At 35.1% G+C, this 7,200-nt stretch overlaps 1 pseudogene; it reads left to right on the top strand.

Annotated features, from left to right (window-relative positions):
- Window positions 1-3,058: 3,058 nt before the first annotated feature.
- LOC132314304 (uncharacterized) lies at window positions 3,059-6,989 on the top strand (annotated as a pseudogene).
- The last annotated feature ends 211 nt before the right edge of the window (window positions 6,990-7,200 follow it).

The raw sequence follows: 7,200 nt of genomic DNA, 5'->3' as shown, positions 1-7,200 counted from the left end.
ACATCTCAACAACTTGGGACCACAGAGCATAGTTGGTACCGTCCAACTTGATACCGATCGGAGCTGTGGAAGTTTCGGTGGTCCACGTGGTCTGAACTCTGGTCAAAGCTTCAGCCATTCGGGTAGTTAATTCTGCGAGGATAGATTCTGGTTCACCAGATTTATCTATATCGCCGGTGTCTGCTATAGAGAACGACGAGGGAAAGAATTTTTTTTTTTTTTTTGTTAATGGGTGATGATAACAGAGGGCTTAGAATCAGCTTGCTCTAATACCATGACAAACTTTGTTATCAAGGTATACTTTTTATTCATATCAACTTTATAGAGATATATGCAATCTATATATAAAGAAAATATTATAAATGTATTTTATGCTATACAGATTTTATGGCTAGAATCAAGATTTGACCCTTGACTCAAGGGATTACATTCAAGGCTCATCCTATAATTTCTCAAATCTGTTTGGTAATGACAACTTATGCCAACATGTGTCTCAATGAATTGTGTAGTGTATCTTTATTGCTTCCGGTTCCAATATGCTATCTTGTCTGAAAAACCATTATCACGTAGAAACAAAAAAAGAAAAGAAAAGAAAGTCCACGTGTTTGTAATTTTCCCAAATAATTAAACATGCGCATGTAGAGAGAACATTGGGTATCCCAAGGGTACCACGTCAGCATGCCAATATGCTATCCCCATCCAATAAAAGCATGACATTTTTTTCAACTTTCCACCTCAGCTCCTAACATAAAGGTAACTATAAAAAGTTAACTTTGTCTACTTTTTTTTTCCAGCAAACACTAACACCATCGAATTTTATTTTTTTTATCCCGCCAAACCCAGACTCTTCTTTTTCAGAATCTTGCCTGAATTGTTGTTAGAATCCCGCTAAACCCAGATTATTGTTTTTTTTATGTAACCCCACATCTTTTTCTCATTTTCCTTTTTTGGAAACAATGTTATCTCCAAACCTCTAACCCACTTCCTTTAAGACCAAATTATATCTTCATCTATCTCTTTTTACCAGAAGTCGTTAATCACGAAACTGTACTAGATCTTCCAAAGGATATTAAAGCTTCCATCGATCCTCTGGAGTGCAGAGGTAAGTCAATTCCCTTTTTTATGTGCCATTTTCTTATTGAATAGAATACCATAGCTTAATAATGCTTTATATTTTTTTATATCATCTGATAATAACAAAAAGATTACACCACCTACAATCTTTTATAAATAGATACTAAAATGGCTGATTGTTGTGTAAATTGTAATCAATTTACTAAAATCAGTAAAGCATTGAAAAACCTAGACATATAATTTTAACAACAATTTGGAAGACATGACCCAACAAATTGGAAGCCCCTGTCACTGATAATAGGAGGCTGATTCAATGAGCACTAAAAAGAAGGTTGGATTTTGGAAGCTTCAACCATTGGCTCCACTAAACAGACAATCTCTGGATTGTTATCCTTACATAAATGATTAAGAGAATAGAGTATAGGAGTTCAATGCGGTTCTGGCCCTGGTTACACATAGGGCTCTGATCGAACAGAAGCCAATTTTTATTTTTATTATTAATTTTTATTTTCAGCTTTTTCTTTTGAGACTTCGAAAACACTAGAGTAGAAAACTCATTGTTGTTCTCATCCAAAACATCTCCTCAAGCACCAGTAAGAACCTAGACATATTAATTTAACAAATTCAAAATTAATGTATAATAAAGAAAAAAGAAAGTACAAGTATTATGATTATAACAATATTTTTCGTTGGTTTATAATGTATGTGGTTTACAGGTGTGTTATCATACATAATTTATTAAATGGAATCTTTGGATGATGATATTGATGACCTTAAAATTGGAATGAGGGTTTTCAGTGAAGATGAATCATATAGGTTATATTGTAAGTATGCCCCGCGAAAGGGTTTTGGTGTTCAAAAAGGAAACTTTCAGTATACTAGTGGTGGAGTTATTTAACAACGGGAGTTCTTATGTGCAAATATAAGACAATATCGTGATGGTGATCCTTTTAATCCAAAAAAATAAGAAGACTAGTGACCCGAACAGGTTGTAAACCCTAATTAAATTTTTAATTGCAGAAGGAATTTGGGAAATTAGTTATATCAATGATGAACACAACCATGATTTTGTTGATCAAGAAAAAAGACAGTTTTTAAGAATAAGTAGAAACATAGATTCAACTAGTGCAAGTGTTCTAAATTCTACGTTTGAGGCTGGTATAAAAAGGACAAAAGCTTACTCATATCTTTCAAAGGAAGTTGGTGGATCTGAAAATATCGGGTTCACTTTAAGAGATTGTTAAAATTTTGTTAATAAGAAAAAGAAACATTTGATTCAAAGAGGAGATGCACAAAGCGTAATAAAACACTTTAAGCAATGTCGAGCTGAAGACCATATATTTTTTCATAGTGAGGAATTAGATGCAGAAGGTCGTTTAGCAAATTTTTTTTTAGAAAGATGGAAGATCGAGATTAGACTATGACTATTTTGGAGATGTTGTTGTTTTTGATACCACGTATCAAACAAATAAATATGATATGATTTTTGCTCCATTTGTAGGAGTTAATCATCATAAGAAGAATAATTTATTTGGTTGTGCATTTCTTGTAGATGAGACCACAGATTCTTTTGTTTGGTTGTTCGAGGAATTTTTAGAGGCAATGGATAACAAGGCACACAAGACAATAATTAGTGATCAATGTCAAGCAATGGCAAATGCCATTAAAAAAGTTTTTCCAAACACTTGTCATTGTCTTTGTTCGTGGCATATTTCAAAAAAATGCCACTCAAAAGCTTGGGATATTGTATGGAAATTACGAGTTCAAAACTTTGTTTCAAAAGTGTCTATATTCTGAAGCAATAGATGATTTTGAATCAACATGGAGTCTAATGATAACGAAGTTTGGCATTGCGGACAACAAATAGCTCAAGTCATTTTATGGACTTAGAGAGAAGTGGTGTCCGGCTTTATGTCTTGACACTTTCACTATTCGTGCTAAATCAACTCAAAGAAGTGAGGGTATGAACAATGTTTTGCAAAAGATGTCTTCTAAAGCTACGACTTTAATGGAATTTGTGCAACATTATGAAGAACAATGTGAGAAGATGCGGTTGGCTGAAGCTAATGAAGATTATCGCAATAAGCATGGCATAATACAAATGAGAGCGAATGATTCCAAAATGCTGAAACAAGCAACTTGTGTTTTCACAAATAGTATTTATTACCTATTTGAAGATGAGGTGCTTTCTAGTTTGGCAGTGAAATTGGAGTTGTTTTCAAATCTTTTTACACTCTTCATTTATTGTGCTTTTGTGGGAGGTGATAAGTGTTACATTATAAATTTTGATTCATTTGATTTTAATGTAGTGTGTTTCTGTAAGTTATTATGACCACTGAGGGAAAAAGTTTGGCCAGGAAACATTTACAATTAATGTGGGAGGATGCACAAAAAGTTATGGAAACCTTCAATCCAAATAAAGAAAATTGACAATATTTCTGGTGATCTCATGAAGACTGGGAGACATTTATAAGAAATGATTATGTTGGATCCTTCACATGTGAAAGCAAAAGGAGTAATGAATGCTCGAATTAAAAGCTATTTGGAGAAAAGGAAACGTAGGCAAAAAAAAGGTAATAAAACACTAAATTTATTTAATTTGAGTTTACTGTCGAGTCAATAGATGTACAATTATACATTTTAATTCTGATTTGCAGGGTAACCATTACATAACACTTATTTATCCTATTCCTGCTCCTTTTCATGCTCCAACTCTTCACTCATTTGGGCAACAACTACATATAAACATTTCAATCCCGGTGTTATTCATACATTACTCCAATGCGAGCAACAAGTCAGGTATTATTTAACATATGATTGATATCAATTATATGATTTTTTTGGGTGAGTAACATAATTTTATTTGCAGAGGTTGTGGAGCTGCTAAGGCCGGGAGAGGATATTTTGAATGTTGATGTCATTTGTTGTTGAGGATAGGATTTTTGCAATAGCAGGTTGTTAATAGGTTGTTTCTAGTATAAACAGGTTGTTAATTATAATAGCAGGACTTAAATTTTCAATGTAAACAATGTTGTTAAGTATAGGAATGTAATGTTTTTAAGTTTTCATGCTCTGTTGATATCAATCATTAAGGATCTGGGACACACCATGGTTTTGCATAACTTAAATCACAACAAAATTTAGTTGTGTTTATAAAAAATTGAACAATTCTAAGTATAACACCAGGACTTCTGTTGCGGATTTGCTGCACTCTTCTTCTGTTGTTTATGTTGCCTTGTGTGCTCTCTGAATCTCTGTGTGGCTGTGATTTTGCTTTTGGTGAAGTTGGGCATTTGGTTTGCTTTTGGAGAATGGATTCTTTGCCCATCTGTTGTTGCTTCACTTTTGGGGTCTATCTGCCTTGTGATTGCATTGCTGGTGTGGGGTGGTGTCTTGTGAGAGAGGTTTTTTGAATTGGTTCAATCTCTTTGGGAAGCTTGGATTTATTATGGAGTATGCAGTTTGTTTGTTTGTTTGTTTTTTTTTTTTTTTTTTTTTTTTTTTTTTTTTTTTTTTTTTTTCTGCACTGTGTGCTTGTGCCTTGTGTAGGCTGTTTTTTTTTACTACTTTAGGGATGTATTATATGGTTCTTAAATAGTTCTGCAACACTATTGAATTGTTGTTGAGGAGAGGATTTTTGTAATAGCAGGTTGTTAATAGGTTGTTTCCAGTATAAATAGGTTGTTAATTATAATAGCAGGACTTAAATTTTCAGTGTAAACATTGTTAGTAAGTATAAGAGTGTAATGTCTTTAAGTTTTCATGCTCTGTTGATATCAATCATTGAGGATCTGGGACACACCATGGTTTTGTAGAACTTAAATCACAACAAAATTTAGTTGTGTTTATAAAAAATTGAACAATTTTAAGTATAACATAAGGACTAACAATTTTAAGAAAATTAAACAAGATTAACATCATATAAAATGAAACAATATAATACAGGGGAGATCCGAGGGCATACCCTCGCCCGAGAAACATATAAGATGAAAAAAGAAACCAACAATGAGGTTACCCTTGCTAAAACGCAACACACTAGAAGAACTTATAGAATACATCCTTAAAGCAGTACAACACAGCCTACACAAGGCACGAACACAGAGTGCAGAAAAAAAAACTACATACTCCACAATAAATCCAAGTTTCCCAAAGAGATTGAACCAATTCAAAAACTCCCAGCTCTCATAAGACACCACCCCACACTAGCAATGCACTCATAAGGCAGATAGACCCCAAAAGTGAAGCAATAACAGATGGGTAAAGAACCCATTCTCCAAAAGCAAACCAAATGCCCAGCTCCACCAAAAGCAAAATCACAGTCGCACAGAGATTCATAGAGTGCACAAGGCAACATAAACCACAGAAGAAGAGTGCAGCAAATCCGTAACAGATTGGCATTGAACTAAAGCCAAGAACGACCATACTATCCAGGCAAAAATATGAATAGTAATGCAACAACAGATAGGCATAGACCCATTCTCTTATAAGCATACCAAATATAGTTTCAATCATACTATCTAAGTAAGAACGCAACTACAATAGCAAAGAATTAGACTTCAGTAATCAACCTCTTGACTATACATTAGAAAACCATCCTGCGACTAATACCCATGATATTCAAATTTCCCAAAGCCCTCTAATAAAACACATGATAACTGTGGGTAAACCTCAGTTATGTGAATACTGACATACATTTACTTATGTTTTCAGTGATGAATTATGTAAATATATATTAATTTTCAGAAATTAAAAAAAAAATTTATTTTGAAATTAAAGTTAAAAAAGGAAAAAAAGGTTGTGAATAAATATGAACGCCATTTGTAAATCAATAAGCTTGGAAGAAAAAAAGATTTTTATAGGACTGATCATCAGATCCTACAATTAAACACACGAGATGATAACAGAAGGTGCTACGACGATGTTTACATATATGTTAAAATCTTAGACCGCAATCCGCCAGGAAAGAATCAGAAAATGAACACATTGACCTTTCGAATCAGCTTTTTCAATCACTACTGGACTCGAAACAACACATGCCACAGAACTTCAGAGGTAAGTGGTCTCTGATCAAAACCAAACTCGCCGATCTCAAGACTCAACTCGCCAACCTCACCGATTCACCTTCCAACTCTCTCTAGAACTGTTCCATTCTGTCTCTGATAATTTCTCCAATGCACTTTCCCTCTCTAAAGCCTGTCGAAATCCGACCTTCCCCGACGGCAAGCTCAAGACACAAAACGACGTCGATTTGGTCTCGGCGAAGCTGAACCGGCACATCAGAGACTCCGACGTTTTGATCAAGAGCGGGGTGCTACACGACAATGCCATTCTGAGGTCGTCATCGACGTTGAAGAGGGATTTCGTACGAGTCGAGGCTCGGAACTTGATAACTCGGTTGCAGATTGGGAGCGCCGAGTCGAAGAACTCAGTGTTGGACTCAATGCTGGGGTTGCTTCAGGAGGATGACAAGAATGTGTTGATTGCGATGGCGTAGGGGATCGTCCCGGTGCTCGTCGAGCTCGACACCGGAGGTCAAAGAGAAGACCGTCACGGCCGTCGCTAGGGTCTCGGTTGTGGATTCGAGCAAACACGTCTTGATTGCCGAAGGACTGTTGCTTTTGAATCATCTAGTTAGGGCAATGAGGAAAGAGAAAGAAAATGGGATGGATTTCAATATTTATTTTGAAATTTGAAATTTGAAATAAGTTTGTTTGTTTGTTTTTTTTTTTTTTAACGAAGTTTGAAAAAGAAAGTAGACGGAGTTAATTTTTTATCAATTAACTTTATATTAGGAGCTGACCTGGAAAGTTGGAAAAATGTCATGCTTTTACTGGATGGGGTTAGCATGTTGGCACTTATTTTTTGCAGCGTATAGTGGAAATGGAGATATTTTTAACCAAATGATTGACTTTGAAAATGACATGCACTATAGCGGATCTATTCATGAGCTAACCTGGGCTATAGCCCAGGTCCAAAAACAAAAATTTAGTATTACTATTTTCTGTTAGCCATTTAGCCGAACACCATTGGGTGATACAGCTATTATACATGAGAGTGATGGGCCTGTGACACTAGATATTGGCAGACTCAGATTTCTAGCCAATCTACTGGTCCTGGACATGCACA

Source organism: Cornus florida, unplaced genomic scaffold (genome assembly GCF_030987335.1).
Source record: "Cornus florida cultivar Cherokee Brave unplaced genomic scaffold, ASM3098733v1 CherokeeBrave_3.0.0_Hap2_Chr06, whole genome shotgun sequence".
In the NCBI taxonomy this organism is placed as follows: Eukaryota; Viridiplantae; Streptophyta; class Magnoliopsida; order Cornales; family Cornaceae; genus Cornus; species Cornus florida.
Note: the sequence above shows the minus strand (reverse complement) of the source record. Positions and strands in the feature narration are given on the sequence as shown.